This window comes from Cydia splendana, chromosome 1, assembly GCF_910591565.1.
Source record: "Cydia splendana chromosome 1, ilCydSple1.2, whole genome shotgun sequence".
NCBI lineage: Eukaryota > Metazoa > Arthropoda > Insecta > Lepidoptera > Tortricidae > Cydia > Cydia splendana.
Genome location: NC_085960.1, coordinates 24,158,002 through 24,182,400, shown reverse-complemented (window position 1 = coordinate 24,182,400; position 24,399 = coordinate 24,158,002).

The following is a 24,399-nucleotide window of genomic DNA, read 5'->3' as shown; positions in this document are numbered from 1 at the left end:
ATAATTAACTTTCCCTCTTTATTGTATTTATAGCTGTCAATAGAGTTGAATATTATATCCGTCATAAATGGCTTCGTGTGCGGTAAGGGGTTAAATAAAATACCTGTATAATTTTAGTATAAGTACCTATGTAAGTACAATTAACCTAGTTTATAAGTAGCAGATTAACAAATGTGGACTGTATTTGTCTGAATAAAGAAATTATTTATTATTATTTGTACTCCATTTCGGGTTTCACGGGCCTATAAATCCCGGTCTTTTGATAGGCTTGCGTGGGGATATAGATCCAACACGTAGAGGCCCCTTGGAGAGCTTTAATGTCATGTAGAACGCCTGCTGGAACCCGTTCACAGGCGCAACATTATTATTATTATTATTGTCTTTTTAAATATTGATCCCTGCTAAAAATGTACTAAATCTTTTTTTATTGAAAATGTTGTGTCGATTATTTTTATATTGGCCACCGTTTACGAGTTATTTACGAAAAACAATAAAAAGAGACCTTCGAAAAGTGATTATAATTAACTTTCCTGCCTTAATATCTCTTTGAATATTGATCCTAGCGAAAAATTGTACGGAATCTTTCTTGTAGGCAATTTTATGCAGATTACTTATGTTTAAGAAAATTTTTGCTATGCGCCACCGTTTAAGAGTTATTTACGAAAAACTAAAAAAAGGGACCTTTAATATCAACTATCTCACTTCCAGTCAAGAATTCGATCAAGCAACCGGCAATTTCGGATTCAGCGGGGTCTAATTAGGTTAAAAAACCCGGTTGCCAAAAAATAATATGTTTTGCCAGTCGAAATCGATTTTTACAACAATATGATCAGTCAAGTATACACTCATATTGTATATAATTAATAATTATTTAGGTACACTCACCGACCTCACCGTCTTACCTACCATTTTTAGGGTAAAACGGAACCCTATTAGTAAGACTCGCGCTTGTCCGGTTTTTAATTTTAATTAAGTACTCATCAAAATTCGAATTTACTAATAAATCTTATTCAATATTAATTGCCGAACTAAAAATCCCGGAACTGACAATTCAGAATACCGATGTCGTCAGAATAAGGACGTAGACGTGCTGCGCGGGAATGGTGCGGTGCGCTGCGCGGGAATGGTGCGGTGCGCCGCGCGGGGCGCCCGCCTGCCCGATCTACCACGCGTCTGCTTCACCCCCTTGAAAACGTGAAACTCGAGTATAAGAGCGCCTTAACTGTAATTTATCTACGGCATGCAGTATGAACTTGCTGTAGCTATTTTTCCATTTTGTTTCCTTGTAAAACCGTAAAATATAGCCGCTATATCATTTTTTGACTATTTTCTTGAATAACTGGTAAACTATATATTTATCCTAAAATTATAAAAAAAATATTTGAGATTCTTACAATGAGCTCTTTGATTTGATATGTAACACGATATAGTTTGAAAAACTTTATTTTTTAATTTTCTCATTTACCCCCCAAAAATGGCCTCCATATTTAAAATTCATTTATTTACGTTACACGTCCATCTTTGGGTCACAAACTTACATATGTGTGCCAAATTACAACTTAATTGATCCAGAGTTCCGGAGAAAATAGGCTGTGACAGACGGACAGCCAGCCGCAAGAGTGATCCTATAAGGGTCCTGTTTTTTCCTTTTGAGGTACGGAACCCTAAAAACGGGGAACAAGGCGCGAAGGCGTCAACAATCTGCGAAATCGACGCCACACTCGCGTTCGCGGCTTCGTGCCGCGATTCGCGCACATGTGTGGAGGGCCCTCAAGATATCGAATAACTTGTAGCTTACATAGCAAATTTAACCAGCTTTCATTTTGTATAATGATCATGTCGTTAGAACGCATAGTTTCCGAGATATAAGCGAAAAACCGAAAAATGTGACCTTCCAACCCCTCTCTTCCCCCCGGCTCAAGGCCTACGGCCGGGGACTTTTGATATATGTTCACCTCCTAGATAGTCCAAATAAAGTTAGGTATACGAAGTCAAAAATTGTGTTTCAAGCATTTCCCTCTATCTATAGGTACCTTTTTTGAGAATTCGTTGCCTGGCCTAATTTTGAGTTATTTTTTGTTATCATTAGCGAATTTTTTGTCACAACTTGCCGCCCCTAATATCTCGCCGCCCTAGGCCCGGGCCTACTGTGCCTTATGGGAAATACGGCACTGACGACTCAGCACCATACAGTAGAACCGTCAGGCGTGGCTCACTCCGCGATTTCGTCGCGTCGCAACAAGTACATCCGTCCCACACCAATTTTGGTTGCTAGCCACAGGCCGGGCGTGACGCTTGCGCCACCTAGCGGTCATATCTGTCCTAATCGTCCCTGAAAGGGATAAGTTCGCCTTTGTACTAATGATGTGTGTTCTTTCATGTTTTATGTTTCTTTTTGTACAATAAAGTATTTTACTACTACTACTACTACTAATCGTAACAGACGCGTTTTGTTAGAGAGTGAATCTTCGATATCTAGTACTATTATTTATTCTGTGGCACCGTGCCAATCGCACCCTGGTAGAGATTCGGAGGGACCGGTTGCAAAGAAGGTGATTTATTTTCAGGAAAGCGTTACGAGCTTGCTCTATTCGGCACTTGATCTCGATCTCGTCGTCCTGTCGCCCATGGATACCCGCAACACCAGAGGGGTTGTAAGTGCGTCACTGGTTTAAAAATGGGAGTAAGCTCTTTTCTTGAAGGTTTGAAGGTCGTATCTGTTCGGAAATTCCGCTGGCGACAGTTTATTTCACAGTTTAGCTGTGCGACGCTGGAAGATTCTGGAGAAACGCACTGTTGTGGACTGCGAACCATCTAAGCTGCTACAGCTCTACGCAGCGCCAAGGAGTTAAGATGATCTGAACTAGGTATGCTGGCAGCCGACAATTCGAGTCACTCCCCGGTGGACGGTGGCGGTCCAGAGGGAAAAGCTGATACAGTGGTGTACTCGTACCTCCAATAAGTGCACGGGATTTGACTGTCATAATAAATTTGCACAATTTTTCTCTTCGTTTATCTATCGTTCTCCAGAGTTTATTCCATATTTACTTGTATGAACTTTTTAGCATTAACCCGACACAACATTTTTGAGTTGTTGTCGTGACATCAATGCTTCAAGACGACGTCATCAAGGAGTGTTACGATTCTTAAACTTTAAAAATAGGGAGAGTTAAAATTCGATGCCGCCTTTTCTTCGGGCACAGGTTATTAGATTCAAATAGATGTATGCCAATAAATAAAATGCAATACATTAACAGTATAACATTAAAAAAACATTTTATAGTTCGATGGAATTAAAGAAAAAGATCGTTGATACTTCGGGAGTTTGGGAAGCGGTAAAGGCAAAGGGAGGGACCTCACGCGGTCGATAAAGAAATTATCCACTTTCGGCTAACGAGCGGCGATGCCCGTAATATTGGTAATTGGGGCCTGTCCCACACTGATTCATTCCCGGCCGAGGCATTCGATATGCAATCGATTTCGTGTCTCACGCTGGAGATGCACTTTCGTGTTTATAAAAATGGTACCTACCTACAAAATTGTACCAAGTTACCAACGCACAAATCGATCGAACGAGGGCCAATTATTTTCATTTATACTGACCGGTGAAAAAAAAGGACATTGAAATATTTGTACTACCTACTTATTCATAACACTGTGTATCGTTTGATACCTACTGATAAGTATCGCATACTCCAGCACTGGACTTACAGAAAAACCTGCGCAACTTTTAGTAAAAAGATCATTTTAGGTAGTTAATCTCTACTCTTTACGAGCCCGCTGACTGTCGCTGTGTGTGTGTTTTACTAAGGAATCCGATTTTCGGGTACGGAGCCCTCTAAATTAGTTAAATACCACTTGACGCCTAAACACCAAAATAGACGAATTTGTCAAATAAAGACTTAAACGCGTTCACCCGCACACACCTATTGCTTTTTACACTACAAGCTTTTATTTAACTTGCAATGTATGTAATTAATATGTTTGTACGGGTCAAATCTTGCAAGTAAAATCATTTACGATGTAAAAACCAAACAAAAGGTAAAAAATATTATGTACATTTTATTTAGTTGATTCCTTCATACTTCAAAATGGGTTTTCACCTCTAAAACCTTTTAAAGTATGAGTCACCTAATGAGGAACTGAATCATACATTAACCGCTACCTTCTAACGTTTCACATAAACCCTGATAACAGCTATTGTGAGGGCCGTAGCGCCGGGATTCTGTATAAAAAATGTTACAATTATCCTGCATAAAGAATGCCACAGAAACATGAACCGTAGAAGGTGATATAAAGGACCTATTTTATTTTTCGAGTGGCAAATAAAAGTTGGCATTATCAAGTACCTGAGGTGTAGCGCTTTTACAGAAAGTTAAATAAGTGCTTCGTGTTTGAGGCACTTACATCCTATTGGAACGTAGTGTCCCTGAAGCGTCCTTTTTGATGCCGATGGCGCTAGGGGACAATGGCGGTAATCTTCTCAGCGCAAACAAACAGAATGGACATTACACCGCGGCGAAAAATTACTGCCAATGGAAAGTTAACAAAGGCGCTTTGAGATAATGCAAACACGTACCTTGAAAAGTATGCGATTTACGGTATCTTATTTTATAATGCACCTTATGGTCCTTATGTCATCCACAGGGATGACAATCAACATTCGTGACGCACTGTTTACGTTTCATGTTTTTAATAAAGATTTTACAACAATGACTTTTTAAAGTTAACTGGTATCGTGCAACAAGGTAAGTATAATTTTGAAAAATGCAAATCATGTACATAGTGAAATAAAGTTATACGATACCTACGAGAATTCCACCAAATGGTATGTACACTACATGTTTCAGAATCAGAATGCTTTATTTGTACCTACTCTACTCGGAGTAATTTGTTTCCTACGTGCTCCTGTGTACAATACACGCAACAGCTAGGTACCGCAAAAATTCAAAGCGCGAGATTCAAAGAAAGTCTATTTCCATTGCCCTTGCAATATTCGAGTGACTGCATGTGGTACGTAGATATACAATGACCTAATTCCGAATGTTGCGGTAGCCCCCAGGGGTCCATCCTATTATGAAACGAGTCGCAGTTAGGTTATTCAATTTTTTCTACAGGTACATTGAATTGTGGTGAATTGTTGAAATATTAAATCCGCCTTATTTTCTTATTTTTGTGCAAATAAGCTTAAATATAAAAAGTACATTTACAAATTTTACTAATGACTAAAGTATGGATGCTAAGCACAGAGAATTTCTTACTTTGACCTACCTTCTCTTACCTCTATCGCACGCGTGAATTATATTGCTTTCCCGCTCGTACATTGGTATTGGCCGCCGGTATACGGGCGGGACAGCTATATGTGCGCGTGCGATAAAGCGTGTGCGTGCGTGGAACAGGCAGGTCAATGTACGAATTTCTTCGTGCTTAGCGTCTTTACTTTAGTATATTTTTATATTTGCTTGAAAACTCGTGAATTTAATCCGTTTAACATAAATATATTATTTGCGCCATAATAAACCATTTACTTAGTCTGTTAGTGCATAGCAGGCCTAATCAAGAAATCATATTTCGATATTAAACCTAATTCTACACAGAACTAAAGCCATTTGAATGGACAAAACAAAAATCGGCCACACGGAATGCCAATACAGTGACGCATGGAAGGTAACATTTTTGGGGGCACTTGTCCACCGCGATGTCAGCACTGCAGGCGCGGCCAGCGGCGCTACGTGCGCTTCGCCTTTGTCCAGCTTAGCGCCATCACAAAAAAAAATAACGACGGAAGTAAACTCACAAAGCAAATGCCAACGAGCAAAAACTGAACAAAAAAACTGCATAATGCGGTTGAGTTTGAGAGGCTGTGTGGCCCGACCGCTCTTGTAAAATTTATAACAGCTCTATTTTGTTTACCTGCTTGACTTCGCTTTTATTTTGTCCCGTAATTAGGGGCACTTGACGATGAGTTATTAATTTATGGGCCGCAGTTTCGCCCAAGTTTTTATAGAGGTGCTAAAACGTTCGTCACGATAGCTTTGTTTATAGCCAGGTAGGTACGTGGAATTTGTCGGCCGGAGCGCGCTTAATTGTGGCACGAATAGCGTTAAATTCAACAAGTTCTGATGTTGCCTTGGTTACAAGATATTATTTCTTTGGTTTGAGATGGTAATCGTCTCATTTTACCTTAAAACTATAATTATCTAGCATAGCAGGACATAACAGAAACTATGTTAGGTACTACCTATATGAAGCTGCCTTATTGTTTGCGACTCTCTTGAAAGCAGAAGCAGAAGGAACTACATAATTATGTCATATCAGTCATATGTCATAATATAAAATGAATACAAAGTACTTACAATGATTATCCATTCGAAATATTACTTATAGGTTAAAATTATAATTTAATGTGTATTTACTTCGATTAAAAAAAGAAACGGTTAAAACCCTTGCTTAGGTACCTGCGTGATAAATTGAGTTATCGATTAAAATTTCCGTACACCACTATCCGTGTAGGTATTAAGAGGGGGCGTAGAGCCACGACATTAGAAAGAAACAAAAGATATGGCGCGCTGCGCGAAACTTGCGTCGGAAAATTTGGCGATCGCGCGGGTTTTAACATTACCTCATTCAATAATTCTGAAAGTATACTTCTATTTAAAATTTGGTTCTGAAATCCCTCGGTTATATCACTACCTTGTGACCGGCTAAATAGAGCGGTAAATGAAAACTAGGTTTTTATAAAAGTTATATTTTATACTAAAATGATATTGTTGTGGTCAGCAGGGTAACGATACATAGATACAATTGGAATGTTATGAAAATTAGTTTTTTTTTCTTATCGGGGTAACTTTAACTTTAACCTAGCAAGGTTTGTTTGGAGTCTGCCCTTGTAAATATAATAAATATAGTGTCCGTGTGTTTTTTCATGCCTATCGGAAAACGTGTAACAATTCAATATAAAAACTACAATTTTGCGTTGCCCCTATTGAATGTTTTTTGTTTTTGTCAATTATAAAACGGGTGACTTCGTTATAAGAAGTTATTTTGACAGTTAAGTCTTTATAAATCATAGCCTATTTGCCTACATACATACATACATATGCATAACGATAGTAATAACGATCATTTTTGTAACACTTTTCTTACAAATTTACTTTAGTAATCCATAATAATATAATAATCCATAACTAGTTTTGAATTTTCTTCTAGAAGACTCAAATATCTAATCTATCCAATGAGATTTATAAATAAATACATTGAAACCTACCAGTCAAAACTATTAAAATTTATCAAACTCTACAAAAAAGGGTACAAATTAATTCACATCGGTATAAAAAATAATCGTTGCTCGAGACAATTCAAGTTCTTCTAGAAATAGTACGCAAAAGAACTGAAAGACGAATAGTAATTTAAAACTAATTATAAAGTTATTAAAGAGAGTACATTCTTCAGAACGGCTATGGAGAGTTGGTTTGTGTCGGAATTCGAGCCCCAGTAAATGATTACTGCCTTTTTTCTTTTTGATCGCCCGTCTAATAGAAACGTTAAAACATTTTGACTCAAAGCAATGTTCTGGAAATAAAACGTCGACGAAGTCAACAACGCCCTTTAACGTAGGTATGATTGAACATAGTTTATTTACAGTTAACTTACATAGTTTAACTGTTAACGGCCGTATTTTTTCCGTTCATACACTTGAGACAGCAGGTACCTACCTGCTTTCTAATAATACTATGTACCTAGGTACATAGTATTATTAGAAAATATTTTACTGATTTTTAGGGTTCCGTAGGTACTCGTTCGGTGATGACAAACGTCTTAATTACTACATTTAGGGACTACCTATTTACTATGTCTACGCTGTCCGTCCGGTCGTTTGACCGTCTGTCTGCCAAGAGCTCTTGCCACTAGGTATAACAATAAATAAGAAAATAAATTAAAATTAAATATTAATAGAACTCTTATTCAAAGATCGTGATGTGATGGTTTTTTTTACAGCGGGCATGGATATGTTATAACAGATAGATATACATACTTAAAATTTTCACACACTGTACCTATATATCTCCATTGCCGTTGTAACCACAAATACGAGTAATAAAAATACGAGTAGAATGAAGAGTCACGAAAACCCACCACCAAAAAGTCGCCAAATCGAAATTACCTATAAATGAGAAATGGTAACAAAGAAATCAGAGCGACTAGAGCGAGTAAAAGTTTTGTAAACTTCTACTCGGTCAATGTTCTTTGTACAGTCACCTGCAATAATATGTTACACAACAAAGGCTGCAAAAATATCTGACACGATCTTATTTGTAGAGCCATAAGAACGCGTCACATGTTTTTGCGGCCTTGGTAGAGTAACTTATTATTGCAGGTGACTGTACCTACTACAATTTCTACAATTTCTTGCAACGAAAACACCAGACATAGATATAGGTATGTATGTAATTTGGATGTTCATGCCAAATTTCATGTTATTTCAGAAAGTTTTTCAAATTCAGAGGTTAAATTCGATTGTATGGTGGCGCTGTCGGCTATTATGTTCGTGTAACTCTTAAGCTCTTAAGTGAGGCCCCAAAACAAGACGCGTATTTTACTTATTTTTAATCTTTGTTTAGTAAAATATACAAACATCAAACTCGGTGTGAAAATAAAGTTAAGTACAGGGGGCCGATTTTTGAAATTCGATCGCTCGATTTCGTGTATTTCATTATATAATATCTCTACTACTATGCATTTAAATTCTACTAACAGAATTGAAAACGAGTGGTCAATACCACTCGATTCCAAATTTCTATCGCTCTTATTTCAAAAATTAGCATTTCGCCGTTTTCCACCGATTTTCGAGTGACGAAATCGAGTGATCGAATTTCAAAAATCGGCCCTCTGGTACTCCATAACAATAAATCTTAAAAATTGGTCGCGTGAGTAACTCAATTTTTTTAAACCTTCTAATAAATATTTACATAATTTTCGGACTCCCGCCCTAAGGGGTGCTTCCTCAGGGCGCGTGTCCGACGCGCACTAGGCCAGTTTTTCGTACAATAAAATCTGGAGATAAATATGATTTGTTTTGTTATGTGGCGATTATGTATGGGCACTTTCGTGGAAAATGGTTTTATGCTAAGGTAAGGTATCCCCCGAAAAGGCTAAAATTTGAGCATATATAACGGTCTCACGGTACGATAATGGACTACAGATAGTGTAGCTATAAAAACGCATTTAACTAATTTGCAAGACCGAAGTGATCCCATGTGTTCCGTGAACAAAGTTTTGTACGGAACACTAAAAATTATTCAGATAATGCTTATTTGCCCACTTATGACGATATATTATATTCAACCAATGCAACAGTTATGCACGTACATTATCAATTTCCACACCGCCGGAGCACGATGTCGCCCGCTTGTCTCGGCCAGCGTGCACCTGTGACCCGAGCCGCGAGCGGCCACATCTCGCAACTCCGTCACTAAACAAGCACCCGATGTACAACGGCGCACTATCAACAAGACTATTATTGCTTCAATGCATCGGCAAAGCAATGTAACCACGACATACGTTATGCGTCGTAAAAATAGAATCTACCATACATGTACACGAGATTCAGGTTCTCCACGGCACCTGTAGACGAATGTGCCATTTACATCGTAATGCACGCTTTACTGCCTCCAACCTGTTCGATTAGGAGGAGAATGCTGTTCATATTCTAGCTCGGCTCACAGATAACTATAGTCATTGTACCAACCTATGTGGTTTGCACAATGCGCCGAATTTAAACATTCTAAATGCGTGCTGTACTACTTACTTTAAAAGCATGCCGACCTATTTGGCGTATGTTTGGACCCGCCATGCCAAGTTCAGCAGCCTGCATGGTTTTTAAATGCCTGTATGTGAGTGATGTGAGTAAATAGTTGGAAAACAGCTTCGTTACCTATGCCAGTAGAAGTTATCTTGTGTAGGTAGTTACAAATTTCAAGGAGGTACATACCTATACATATGAATACATTAGTTTTCGGTAGTAGGTACCTATAGTTAGTTTTTTTTTAGCATTAGAAATAAGGTAAACAATCTTGATGTGTCTTTTAATTGAAAAATACATTTTAAAAATAAGTTACGGCAAATACGTAACAATTATGTATCTAATACGATCATTTATATTCTTTTGCTTTCATAAGTAATACTTAGTTACTGATTTTTTAAGAGCGTTTTTCAATTAAAAGACATGTCAAGATCGCTTACCTTTTATCAAGTTCTTTCTAATGCTAAAAAAAACGAACTATACCTACTACTAGTAAAATAACTAAAAGTTGCGTATTTTCGTATTATATATTTTTACCACTGATTATTTGATTAATATAGTAAAAATCATTAAATTACCTGTAGGTATAGATGAAAAAATTGTAGTACGTATACCCCAAGCTCCGAAGAAGTAGCTGAGGATATGACGATGCAACTAACTCTTTTCACCACTTATCACCATTTCACGGCTATCAATCTGAACTGATTAATTGGTACCTATACAGACACCTTTATTTTTGAAAGTGCACCCCCTAGAAGAGACCGAATCCGTTCACGCTAGATAGCACATGTGACAATCTATCACAGCTTTTAGACAGTACTAAAAATAAAACCTCCATCATATTGCTAAACTAAAACCTCCGGGTTTCCGATTGTCATTTCAGTGGCTAATAGGTTGATATACGAGTAGGTAATTATGATAGGCATTGTTCCGCACGATCATTATTATTGAACTTTTCATCATGTAATACTATAGATAAATAATCGGTATAAATACATTTAATATCAACGACTTTTTTTCGGTTTGTACCTAATAAGTCACTTTTTCGAGTAACAGCTAATCTAGGTAGGCTTTGGTGCTGGCAGTACGTTCCCAACAAGTTCTCATTAGTGTATCACCCAAGTAACACAAAAGTAGCTGAATATTGTTTGAATAATAGAGCATGCCGTATTGTAAGCTGAATAAGGTAGCTGTATATCGTCGGTAACAGCGCTGTTACATACGTTACACAGAAGGTTTGGGCACAAAGTGGGCAGTGGTGGGCAGCTTACAACTGAATAACAGTAATGTAATAGCTGTATAAGTGTGTGCCCACACATTGAATCAGCTGAGTAACGCTTGTATAGAGGCTGTCAAAAGCTTCTATACCGCTTTTAAACCAAAGTTATCCAGCTTTGTACACAATGAATCAGTTATTCACACGTTATGATTGTTATGAAGCTGTTGGTTCAAAAGTGCATTTTTACAGAAAATATATTCAGATATTTGTGTGTTAAATCAATGATTTGTCTTCCATTTTAATTTGTGAACTCGTGTCAAAGTGTAGTTTCTGAAGTGAATACAAAATAAGGAGGACATTACCCATATATTGATTTGATGTTTACATAACTTCAATTTCATTGCGCATGCGACTTTACTGTAAATATATATATATATATATATATATATTTTTTTATTTAAAATTTTAAAGCGCCGCGTAAATAATGCACTGTTTAAAAAGTAAATATAGAAATTTTACTAGTCCACTTTTAAATTTGTAATTTTTTGCGGTATTTAGATGTTTTAGTGATAGAAAATGTACTTTAACAAGTTATGCTACGATTAAACTAGTTTTATAAATGAATAAAAAGGGGTTTTTCAGTTCATTTTGAATTCCTATTTAATTGTAGAGGTTAGAATATGAGCAACCGTAATGGCGTCCGACTGTGCTGAATATAAGCTGCTGCCACAGCTATTATTGTGCTTAATTTCTGAATAAGCATTCACATTATTCGCATTACTAAGCTACATGTTAGATAATAATGGTATTAGAACAACAAGTTTTGAATAACATCAGTATAATAGTAATTGTTCCAACTACAGGTCATCACCTGTAGTTGGAATAAATATTGGGCGCATAAAGACATATTGAAAGGTGACTACAAGCTAAGTATGAAAAGAACTGTGATGGATACCTGTATTCTACCCTGCTTGACGTATGGGTCCCAGACTTGGGCTTATACAAAAAACATTAAAAACAAAATAAGGAGTTGTCAACGAGCCATGGAACGAAGCATCCTAAACCTAAGAAAAATAAACAAAGTAAAAAGTATAACAATTAGAAAAAAGACAAAATTGACAGATGCATTACATCATTCATTAAAACTGAAATGGCGATGGGCCGGACATTTAGCAAGGAGCACAGACCAACGCTGGACCCTCGCCGCTACCAAATGGGCCGGTCCGGTTGGAAAAAGGAAAGTCGGACATCCACGACAAAGATGGGCGGATGATCTTGTTAAAGTAATCGGCAAAAGCTGGCTAACAGCAGCCCAGGACAGAACGAGGTGGAAGAATCTGGAGGAGGCCTATACCCTACAAGAGGGGTCCCTATAAATTAAGAAACGTAATAAAATAAACTAATATCGATGTAAATTATGTATTTGGGAAATAAAAAAAGGCTTTATTATTATTATTATTATTAATAGTAATTGTTTTCTCAATCTTAAAGCCTATTAGGGTTCTATACAACAAATAGTAAAAACCACATAGATCCTCACTAGTTTGATGAGAAACATTATAGCTATGTAACACGGGCAATATTCAATCCTACTTCCTACTAATATTATAAATCTGGGGGCACGGCAGATTACACAGTTATTTTTTCCGTTATCAGTTCCGACAAATATGTAGTAGCCTAGTAGGTAAAGGTACACGCAAAGATGTACGACGTGAGTACGAAGATGTGTATAGTATGAGTATGGTATGGTAACGAGTATGGTATGAATATGAATATGGTATAGGTGCGAAGGTGCGGGTATATTAGTAGCGGGTATCACGAGTATGAGTACAAGTATAGTTTGGTATGGGCAGTATTGTTTAAATAGGTATGAGTACGAGTATAGTATGGGATGGGTATGAGTAGAGTAGACCCACTTGAAACCTAAAAACAGTCTGTTCAAAATCGACAGGAGAATCGATTTCCCTATATTTTAATGGGGGTGATTATTTTATTTTTCACATACCCAGTCCAGTCTATAAGTTTTTAATGCAACAATATCAATAACTAGCATTTGACACCTTGTTTGCCAACTAGCAACAACCTTAAATGGCCATTGGTAAACCTTATCTTGTTGCAGTAAGGTATGCAAATGGTCAGTTAACAGTGTTTACGATGGTAGCTAGCAATTGTTTTACGTCATTAAAACGACAATGTAAAATAACCAATCGAAGAGAATTGTTAAGAAAACTAAACCTCGATTTTTTTAATAATGATTGGATTAAAGAATAAATACGCAAGATGCGTTCAAAATAAAATAAAAACAAGCTCAAGCTCAAGGCAATCAGGCTCAAGTAACACCGTTGACCGTGTATAAAGCTACGGAACCCTCTCCACCGCACACTTGTTGACACTAAGCAGTAGTTTGAATAGCGCTTCTCATTGCGTTCATTTTGCAGCTTTTAGCAAGAAAAGATAGTACATGTGTACTAAAATCGCTATAACTTAAGTATAAGTGTTGTTTTAGTATTTATTATTCAGACGTTATGTCTATAAAAGCCATAATTAACCCATATATGCAGCTGCTGAATAACAAATAAGATGTGGATTTCATTATAGCTTCCAGTAATAACGTCCACCTTTATTCAAAAACTAGCATTAAAACAGAAACTGCAACCGCTTTTATACAGTTGAAAGTCTCCACCGACGCTTCTTTTCAGCATTTAGTAGCCACTATCACATTTTTCTTAATATAGTCTGCTTAATATCTCACAACACAGAATATATACAGCTAATTGCTGCTAATGCTGCTATTATGCAGCTTTTCGTAACCACAAATGCTTTAAGCTGAATAATGTCTGACTAACTGTGTAAGGAATAAGTATTATTCAGAATTTATTGGTATATAGGCCCCACTAGGCCCACATATTTTTTTATTCCGAATTTAGTAATTTCCACCGCTTATACACAAAATGTATGCAATCTTAATTTGAATAAGATGATAATTTTACTCTATTATCCTGCTTGTGTGTTACTTGGACAGTGCCTTTAGTTGTTTACGACGCGTACCTACTTGTGTCGTGTTTGTTGTTTGTGCGTACATGTACACTTGTACAGCGTACGTGATTGATCCCGGCAGGAGGGGGAAGCGGCAGTGACCGCCGCCGCAGCCAGCTGCGAGCGGACATCGACACCATAAAATTAATAACCCGTCGAGCCTCCAACAAATGCACTCTTGAGGGTCCCATTCGCGGTGCATGTGCACAAGGTATGATTCGTATAGATCCGATTTAACTTAACAGGGGCTAACGCAAAATTACAGTTTTTATATTGAATTTTTACACGTTTTAATCAAGGACAAATGCCATGAAAAAAAAATCTCAGAAATTTGACTATATTTGCGAGGGCAGACTCTACGCAAAACCGTAAAAGGTAGTTGGATCGATAGAAAAAATCAAGAAAACATGTCTAATGTTCCATTGTAGGTAGAGTCTGTGCGGAAAGAGTAATCGTGAAATGTATGGGCTCCCTTACATTCCACGACCCACGACTCTTCTCTTTCCGCACAGACTCTACACCGTTACCCGTATAATTATAGCCGTTACCAGTACCAGTGCCTTCACTTAATTTTGCTAAATTTTAATCAGAAGTACCTTATCTTTCAGAGTTATTGAGGTAAAACGTTCAAAGCCACGCAATCGCCAAATTTTCCGTCGCAACATTCGCGCGGCGCGCCATTTCTTTTGTTCCTTTCTAATTTCCTGGCTTTACGCCCCCTCTTAATAAAAATTAATAAATGAAATAAAATAAAAAAAAAACATTTATTTCAGACTAAAGGTCCATTATGGTTAGTAAACATTAAAATCTTATTACTAAATAGTGTTAGTATGACATAAAAATAGACTAACTAAAACTAAAAAAACTAGACGAAGACTGCATGCAGACTCTGCCAACGGCTGAGCACGGGGCCGTTTTCGCGCTCCATAAACACGCTCAGAATGCTGTTGGGGCTGCCGCGCAGGCGACGCATCAGTGAAGCGCACCTCTTGCGCATTATCGCCGCAAAGCTGTTAATTTGTGCCTCGGCAAACATACCAGAGGCACTACAAAATCGCGGCAACCCCATCAACACCCGGAACGCGTTATTATATTGGACACGTAGGCCGTTGTATGCCTTCTGCGTATAGTTGGTCCACAGGCTGCATGTACCTAGTTTGTTCGAGATCCTGAAAACGGTGAAAAATAGAGATACTACTCCTAAAAATACGTGTGATACCTCATTAGATTTGTCATGATGCCTAAAAAAATGTATTCGAAGCGTGTATTAGCACACAAAAAATATCAAAAGTTATAAACGAAAAAAGGGGGAAAGAAGTAGATATTTTTTAATTCCCCAATATCTCAAAAAATATTAATATTTAAGAAACCAAAATTAATATTATAAAAGAGGAAGATATTTCCAATAAAACATTCCATACTTGCAGAACTCCATTATTTATACTTTTTGTTCAACGCTGAACACAGCCCTCCGCGCCTCATTTTCGGGAAACGCGCGTGGCGTGAAAAAGCGATTACGTAACATTAAATATAATTTTTCACCTCAGCAGCTCGAACAAGGGTACTTTGCTTCTTAAAAACAGTGAGCATAATGCGATTTTGCTCACTGAGTCATTTTGTCTCACTCAGTGAGCAAAATGCGATTTTGCTCACTGAGTGAGACAAAATGACATTCAAGTGACCTTTATAGTCAAATGTCATTTCAACATGCGGGGTCTAATACAAGTTCGATATACTTGGGTTCTATTATCTCTGTCCCTCTAGGTATGTTCTCACTGCTTAGGGTGAAAAATTTTGTGTACTACACGAGATCAAAGTTATTTACATCTCGTGCGCTTTTGAATCCCTTACTACGCTCAAGATTCTAAATTAGATTCACTCGCTACGCTCGTGAATCTATTATAGAATCTTTCGCTTGCACGGGACTCAAAATAAGCACTCGAAGAAATATCAAACTTTGATCTCTTGTTGTACAAATAACTATTAAAGGTATTAAATATTCATTGAAAAATTTTAAAAAACTATGGTGTATTTAAGACATGTCAACTAATGTACTACTTGTACAAATTTATCTTAAAGTAACGTTGCAACAAGTTATTATTATTATTATTAAAGCCTTTCTTATACGAACTGTTAACATTTCATTTAACAATTATAATTTTATGTATGTATATTTCTATATGCATGTTCGTAAGGTCTTTTTGACCTAGGCCTCTTCCGAATCGCCTTTTTCTAATATATTTAAGTATTTGTCCAACATTTTCTTCCATTCTTGTCTATCTATTGCCATTTCTTTCCAGTCTTTTCCTATTGTTTCTATTAGGTCTTTTTCCCATCTTGTTTTTGGTTTGCCCTTTTTTCTTTTACCAATTTTTGGATTCCAATTTGTTGCTATTTTTGTCCATCTGTTGTTTTTCATCCTGGCTATGTGCCCGGCCCAATTGTATTTTTGTTTCAATATATGTATTGCTGCATCTATAAATCTTGTTCTTCTTCTTATCTCTGTGTTTCTAACTCTGTTTGATAACTTTATGTTAAGGACACTTCTTTCTATTAACCGTTGACATACTTGAATTCGTTTGATGATATCTCCTGTGAGTGACCATGTTTGACTACCATATGTAAGACAGGGCAGAATGCATGAGTCGAAGGCTAGTTTTTTTAGTTTTATTGGTAGTTTCTTCTTAAATATATCCTTCATGGCCCAGTACTTCTTCCATGTCTGTCCGATTCTTCTTGTTATTTCTTTGTTTGTGCAGTCTGTGAATGATACCTGTTTTCCAAGGTATATATACTCGTCAACATATTCCAGTGATGTATTCTCTATTTGTATAGTCACTTTTTTTGAGTTGGTCATGACTTTTGTTTTTTCTTCATTCATTTCTAGACCTACTTTTTGACTTTGTGCATTTAGTTCTTGCAGTAATATACTGAGCTCAGTTGCACTGTATGCTAATATTACCAGGTCATCTGCGAATCGAAGATTTGATAAATATTTGTTGTTTATCTTGATGCCCTTTTGTCTTTCTTCCCAGTTTAGATTTTTGAATATTTCTTCTAAGACCGCTATGAACAGCTTTGGTGACATTGGGTCTCCCCGTCTTACCCCTCTGTTGATCTGGATCTGTCTTCCTAATTTGTCTGTTTTTACTCTGGCTGTACTTTTTTCATAGATCTTTTTTATGACATGTATGTAGACTTCTGGTATGTCCTGATTCTCTAGTGCCTGCCATATCGATGTATGAGTAATTGAGTCAAAAGCTTTTTTAAAGTCGACAAATCCTATATAAAGTGGTATTTGGAACTCTGTGTGTTTCTCAATTATTTGGCATAGGGTCTGAAGGTGGTCTGTTGTGGAGAAACGCTTCATAAATCCAGCTTGTTCTGTTGGCTGTTTATTATCTAAAATAGGTGTGATGCGTTGCAGTAGTGTCATTGAAAAAATCTTGTAAATATTAGACATTAGACTAATTGGTCGGTAGTTTGATATGTCATGTGGGTCTCCTTTCTTGTATAATAGGGATATATGTGCCTCTGTCCATTGAGTGGGTATTTGTTCATTTTCTTCTAAAATTTTATTAAATAGTTTTGTTAGTGGAACTGCTATTACTGGTTTCATCATATGTATACTTTCATTTTTGATGTTATCCGGTCCTGGACTTTTATCTTTTTTAAGTTTATGTATTGATTTTTGTACTTCTTCAACTGTGAATGGATCTACATTTTTATTTCTCTCTTCATTTTGTTTTCTAGTTGTCTGGTTTGTCTGTTTTAACGAGTATAACTCCTCATAAAAAATTGTGGCAATTTCGTTGATATCCTTCCTGTTGGTTTTTTCCTCTCCTTTTCTATTTTTCAGTTTTGGCATAATGTTGCAACAAGTTAGGCAATTGTTAATTAACAAAATTTTCTTAAACTTCCTTCTTTATTGAAAACGAAAAAAAATGTATAAATAACTATTGTAAAATTGTGTCACTTTCTAGAGCCCTTTTCATATACATGCTTAATAAGATCACGATATAAAAGTTCTGAAAAAATTAATAGTTTGGTTATAATAGTGTTTTATATTTTACAATTTTACTTGATTTTGCGTTTTTTGACAATTTTCTATGTTATTCTAAAACTTATTTTAAGCAAAGTATTATCTTTATTAAAACTTTTCTTTTAAATTAAAATGTGATCTTATTAAGCATGTATATGAGAAGGGCTCTAAAAAGCCACATAATTTTACGATAGTTATTTATACATTTTTTTTCGTTTTCAATAAGGAAGGAAGTTCGAGAAAATTTTGTTAATTAATAATTGCCTAACTTGTTGAAAAAATAATTTAAGATAAATTTCTACAAGTAGTACATTTGTTGACATGTTTTATACAGGGTGTAATCGTTACGTGTGGCCAGGCGATAATTCCGTAAAATATAACAGATATCAGAAAACTTCAAATTGATATCGAAAGTGCGTTACCCAATGATTAAATTACATTAATAACTTTTTTTAAATAAACGTAGAAATATCCCAAACATTAACTTCAAACCCTCCCATACAATTAGTACGACGACTCACCCCTAGAGATAAAAGTGCTTGAGATTCATTATTTGCGATAATAAACTGTAATAAAATAATAAAACTACCGTTTATGAAATAATAAATCTAACATTAATTTTTTAATCACAACGTAAATTTTAAGAAAAGTTCATTTAGAAACATTTAAGAGAGACCGTCAATGTATCGCACAAGAAGGGCGTCACTTCGAGCAACAACTGTAAACAAAAAATGTACTTCCTTAAAAAATAAGTTAAATGTTAGATTTATTATTTCATAAACGGTAGTTTTATTATTTTATTACAGTTTACTATCGCAAATAATGAATCTCAAGCAGTTTTATCTCTTACGACACCGACGGCGTTCTTTGAGGGGTGAGTCGTCGTACTTAATGTATGGGAGGGTTTGAAGTTAAAGTTTGGGATATTTCTGCTTTTATTTAAAAAACTTATTAATGTAAATTTACTCATTGGGTAACGCACTTTCGATATCAATTTGAAGTTTACTGATATCTGTTATATTTACGGAATTATCGCCTGGCCACACTTAACGATTACACCCTGTATACACCATAATTTTTTTTAAATTTTTAATGAATATTTAATACCTTAAAAATTATATTTAATGTTACTTAATCGCTTTTTCACGCCACGCGCGTTTCCCGAAAATGAGGCGCGGACGGAGCTGTGTTCAGCGTTGAATAAAAAGTATAAATAATGGAGATACAGTTCTGCAAGTATGGAATGTTTTATTGGAAATATCCTCCTCTTTTATAATATTAATTTTGGTTTCTTAAATATTGATACTTTTTGAGATATCGGGGAAATATAAAATAACTACTTTTTCCCCCCTTTTTTTGTTTATAACTTTTGATATTGTTTTTGTGCTAATAAACGCTTCGAATACATTTTTCTAGGCATCATGACGAATCTAATGAGGTATGACATGTATTTTTAGGAGTAGTATCTCTATTTTTCACCGTTTTCAGAATCTCGAACAGACTAATGTGCTAATGCAATAAAGTTAAGGGGTTGCAAATGTACAACTTAGGCCACTTAAGTTCACATTTGAGTAATGATTAGTCCGAGTCCAGTGGTGAACCGAAGGTCCTTACTTTGGTCCGATATGACTGAATAAACTGTAACTTTCCAAGATAAAACTTCGTTTTTTCATTGATTGATCTAGAAATAATCTGTATGTACATACAGTACTTGGTCAATTATTAAAAGTGCGTCATTACTTGGTTTAAACAAAACAGTTATGACCCATTTGAAAAAGTCTGGGTGTTTAGATCGTGTAGCACCCAAACATATTAGAGCTTTTTATACAAAAAAAGCTCGATAACCTATCCACTCAGCAAAAATTAAGAGCTTTCTTGGGAAGTGTTAATGCATTTGCCATAATTATAGCCCTGACCTTGTACCCTCAGATTTTCACCTGTTTCGGTTTCTTCAGAATTATTTAGGAGTCCTAAACAAGTCCTAAACAAGTAGAGTTTTTGAGCAGAAGTAGGTACTTACATAACAATAAATACACGTATATCTACAGCAATGGGATAATGTCACTACGTTCAAAATGGCAACAAGTTATCGAACAAAATGGCACATAATAGGTACCTAGTAGTACTACTATTATGTAGGTATATACATATTATAACTAAATGTATCTAAACTATGTTAATTAATATCTTGAATTAAGTAGGTGGTACCTATACCTTCCTTCTTCTGCGCGTTATCCCGGCATTTCGCCACGGCTCATGGGGAGCCTGGGGTCCGCTTGGCAACTAATCCCAAAAATTGACGTAGGCGCTAGTTTTTACGGAAACGACTGCCATCTGACCTTCCAACCCAGAGGGGAAACTAGGCCTTATTGGGATTAGCCCGGTTTCCTCACGATGTTTTCCTTCACCGAAAAGCGACTGGTAAATATCAACTGATATTTCGTACATAAGTTTTGAAAAACTCATTGGTACGAGCCGGGGTTTGAACCCGCGACCACCGGATTGAAAGTCGCACGCTCTTACCGCTAGGTCACCAACGCTTCTCCTACCTAACCTACCTAATAGATAAAAAATCGTTTTCCTCGACCTATTACAAAGTAGATATTATGCTCGCGTTGGTGTGGTCAGAAATGCCGCGTTTCACTCGATAGCAAAGTTTGTTTAACGCTCGTACCTTGAAACCCTCGCAAAGCACAGGATTCCACTTTTCCAATTTGGAATCTTTCGCTTTCTCGGGTATCAATGGGTATTAATTAGCACGAGGGGTTAAACAACAACTTTGCTCCCTTGTAAAAGAAATAATCCCAATAAATGACAGAGGTTTAAAATATTAGGTATGTATATTGAATTCTCAATTTATCATTCATCGGTCCTTTGATCGAGCCGTTAACTTGCGCGGTGCCTTCGCTCATTCAGCGCGACGACGTTAGATTCGTATTTAATAGCGGCGCGCGGGAGACGAGCCGTCGAGGCGGGCGCGGCGGCCGACGGTGAGTCTGCCTGATAAAGGAGCTTTTTATCCGCTCGATTTAGCATGAAATTGGAACACAAAGTGAATAAAGCCACAAGATTGTAAACATTATGAGGTTCCCCTTTTTTATACGCATTTGGCTTATTTACGGGTGCTCTTTTTATTGGGCAGTGTCCGGTTCGAATCCCTATTTATTACCTTGTTAAAGTCTAGTTAACGAACAGATCGCTCAGTACGCGGTGCTGGCGATGTAGTTAATTGGATATTTATCGCTTTAGGTACGCGAACCTGGTTCGGAGCTAAATTGATTCGCGCTGCGAACGACTTCGGGCGGCGCGGCGGCAGAGGCACGCACTCGGTTGGATCCAAATAAGTGACAATTAAAACTCACTTGCAGATAATTACACTTATCGTCGTTTAAATCTACTCCGAGTCGGAGTCTGCGACAGTTCTAAAAAAATAATGAAGATTTCATATCTAGAAGGTAGAGTTGGACCAACAGAACTCTGCAACGATTTTGATAGCACAGACTGTGCAAGTGTTATGTGCAAAAACTAACCTACTCAGTAATGTCGTGAATTGAATACGAGATGTTAATATATACATATAATAGAAAAATAAATACGCGTACATTATAATCATAGATAGGTAGATACGTCTATACAACATCACACAAATGCCCTTACCGTGATACGAATACATGAGAAACACCATCAGCTTCGTAAGCATACACTATCAACCAGGCCGTCCAGGCCTAACGTCATAACAGCTTGCGTTTCAATTAGAGCGCATTTTTAGGTTACGCGAATTATAAGTAATGGCTAGTGTCCATTGTATTAAACGAGTACCTACAGCCTTCAGCTCAGCTTGCCAGCTTTTACTGAATTATATTTCTATAAATCTTTCCATGTACTTACAGCTAATTTTATTTATATTAGGAATCTAACAAGATACCTTTAAGACAACCTACGCGTTGATTTGGGGTTATTAGGGCCAATTACCTACATTGAAAACAAAATGCTTTAAAGAGAAAAAACCCTCAGTCACGTATCGGGCTCGCGCTTAGCTAGCTCCAACTCGTAAAGCAGGACCGGGTGTAAATCATCAATGTTATGGGTTCCCACGAGTAGTGCGTTCCTTCAGAATGAATGACTCACTAAACCCGAAGCTCCATTTCCACAAGTCATAGTGCAATTAATAATATGCGGCATCCTGTCGAATTATCTCTCGTCGTGGCAGGGGTCCGAGCGGCTTTAATTTACCACAATGGAAGTTGGTTCTGAGAAGCGTTCGCCGGCGAGGCGGGCCGATTCTTCGACGAAAACAAACAGAAAATAATTATCATAAAGATGAAGAGCGGCCGCTCGAGCCTGGCCGCTGCTAATGGGAGCCCACCTGGCAGCCCGGGGCGCGCCCGCGCTTCGCCCGCGCCGCGCACACTCGCGCACCTCTACACGCGCACCGGGGTTACCATCCTCGCTCGAGGACCGACCTGCCCGATTAACGGCTATATTCATCGGAACTAACTTAAATTTCAAACTAATAATGAAGATAATATCCTTTCGAGTGGCGGCAGCCGGAAGTCAATCAAAATTGATTAATTCAGACATTTCAGGAACGTTTCAAATATTAAACATTAGGTACGCACATATTGTATAGTCTGTGCCGAAAAAGAATATAAGGGAACCGATACATTCTATGTCTCTTCTCTTTCCGCATATACTCTACTGAAAAACTTCTTCGTTTCTTTCCTTGAATAAGTATTACTCAATCGACACCACCCAAACGAACTTAAAAGACGAGAATCCTAACGCAGAACTAACCCGCTACACGAATCTGAAACCAAAGTCCAATGTCAACTTTAATAAAGTGGACTTTAAATGACAGAGAATCAAGAAGAGTCGTTAAGTTCCAAAGCCGTGTGAATGAGTGAACCTATGAAAGGACTGAGACAAAAACATATACAATCTTTAAAAAATACTATGAGATAAAATAAGATGGACACGCATTTCATCACATTATGTGGTTTAATAACAAACCAAACCAAATTAATACAAATAAAACTTGATTGCGGTTTTAACAAATGAGTGGTGGTATCCCCACGCCTCACATTCCTCCGTGTGAATAAATATAACATCCGAACCAACTCATGCGCGCCGTGTAATAAAGACATGATTTGATTTTAATTATTCTCATTGTTAACCAGTTTCAACTCACTTTGTTTTTTTGTAATGGTTTAAGAAGTAGAAACTATTCATAAGGACTTATTAGAGACCGTGTGGTTCTTTGGATTAAACTTTTTTTAAGAATTAAAATACCTAGTATTTACAGAATAATGTTGACGGCAATCTTGAATAACGTGAAAAGTTGAAAACGCATCAGTGTTTAAAGGCGAATGCTTATTTTTTCATATCCAAAGATGAAGGTATGAAGGTTAATTCAACAACATACTACAACACCTGCCTGATGTAAAAACTATAAACCAACATTCTGTCTCCCAATCTTGTCATGGCTTCACGCTCAGATCATAGAAGGTACTTACTTACTTCCTATATCTATGGCTTCACGGTTTTACATTAGCTGAAGGGTAAGCGTACGAGCAAAGAGTATCCGATTCCAATCTAATAATACCCATAGGCAGATAGGTACCTTGTGCTGTATTTGTAATACCTACATCAATTTCTCATCCAATAATTTTGATAAAAGGTGGAATGTAATTTATATAATACCTACGTGTTCAGGAGCATTCTTTCGACACATTTTAATATTACGGACCTCGTGAATCATGCTATTTACCAAGTGTCCACTTAAATTTGTTGTATAAAGGCTGGTTTTAGTGTCACACCTGACCGTCAGCGCTGACAGGCCAATATGCATGATGTCCAGGGAGCGTTTTAGAATAAAGGCCTGTGCACACCGGATGCGTGTGCGTAGACGTGACCGTGCGCGTTGTAGTATATAGATGCTTATGAGAGATGGCACACCGCTTGCGTGATGTGTGCGTGTGCGGCTCCAACATTTTAGTGCAAGCGCACGTGCACGTCACGCACACGCAGCCGCTGCCCATACAACCATTTCCAGTCGCCGTTACGACGCGGTGTTGACACATCTTGTGTCGACACCGTCTGTTTCGGTCACAATTCCAGTCGCAGAGTCGTCGCCGTGTCGACACAGTTACCAGAAATGGGGAAGGGTCGACACATGACACAAAGTGACATAAAGTGTGGTCGCCGTGTGCACACATTGTTTCGGGTTTGCGACTACTTTATGCCAAAATCATTCGTTCATTCGTTCATTTTGTTCCTGTCAAATGGAAACTGTCAGATGGA